Raw genomic sequence first — 1,267 nt, 5'->3', positions numbered from 1 at the left:
CTGTTTTTGTTTCAGATCGCAGCATCCGCAATATTTTGCCTTTAAATGTATTTATATATCCTTGTGGACTGTGTTAACAAATGAATTACTGACTGATATATAAAGCATCATGGGATTTAGCAGGCTTGACCACATTCCTATAGCTATTCAGTCATTAAAGGCACAATCATGGAGCATTAAACTTGCCCAGCAGGGCCTCTCGTATCAGCAGACAGGCAGCTGCTTTGTAAGACAGCTACAAGTAGAGACAAAGTCAGAGATAAGAGTGTCCTGAGAAGAGAGATTCATTGTGAAGGCTCAGGGATGGTTGATGGATGTAGCAATTCTCATTCCCCAAAAGCTGTGAATCCCTGTCCCACACACTCTCCCTCCATTCTCACTCTGCTGTATCTAATATTCACCCTCCCAATTCTCCTGAAGGTGCTGATTCAAGCTGATTGACAGATCCATGTCCTGGACACAGAGAGCTGGAAATCTCCATGCAGGCTCCCAGACAGATATATGTCTATCTGACTGGACTAACAATGTGTGGACTGTACAGACTGGGGGAACAGTGGGAGGGGGCGGGGCTCCCAGGTCCGCGCGCCTGAACCCGGAGACGTCACCGCGGAGCAGAGTGAATGCTATTGGCTGATTCAGGCAGGGCTCCATTGTGCCGTCACAATGACTCAGAGGGGCGTTCCCAGCACACAGTGTCCCATTGGCAGCAATATCACTGGTTACAGAAGCAAAACACTGCGGATTGGACACCAGCTCAGCGCGGCTGGCGGTCAAAGCCCCGCCCACCCCCCACGTGGGCCCGGGTTCCGCCCCCACATTGTCCACATGCGGCAGATTGACCAATGGCAACCCGTGCAGGACCGGATGGGCGCTGGTCCTCCAGCCAATCAAAGTCCGGGACTTGTATGCATGGCTGCACGCAGCTTCCTCCATTGTTGCCCAGCAAAGCTGCTCCTCTCTGAATGAAGATTGAACTTCAGACAGAACTCATATTGTACTGTATCTACCTTAGATATTTCCAGTCATTCGTCTCTTGCCTATTAGAGTCATTAGTGTTTGGATTTCTTTTCCACAGGGATGAGTGGAGGGTGAGAGTCATTGAATATATTCCAGGGTGAGTTAAACTGATTTTTGATTGATAAAGGCGTCAAGCGTTATGGGGAACAGGTAGGAAAATGGAGAGAAAGTTAAGATGAGGAGGGATTTCCTCACTCAAGTATGTGCGTAGTTTTGGAATTATGCACCCCACGCTGAGGTCGATCAGCCA

This window comes from Mustelus asterias, unplaced genomic scaffold (assembly GCF_964213995.1).
Source record: "Mustelus asterias unplaced genomic scaffold, sMusAst1.hap1.1 HAP1_SCAFFOLD_42, whole genome shotgun sequence".
In the NCBI taxonomy this organism is placed as follows: domain Eukaryota; kingdom Metazoa; phylum Chordata; class Chondrichthyes; order Carcharhiniformes; family Triakidae; genus Mustelus; species Mustelus asterias.
This window is presented reverse-complemented; position numbering follows the sequence as displayed.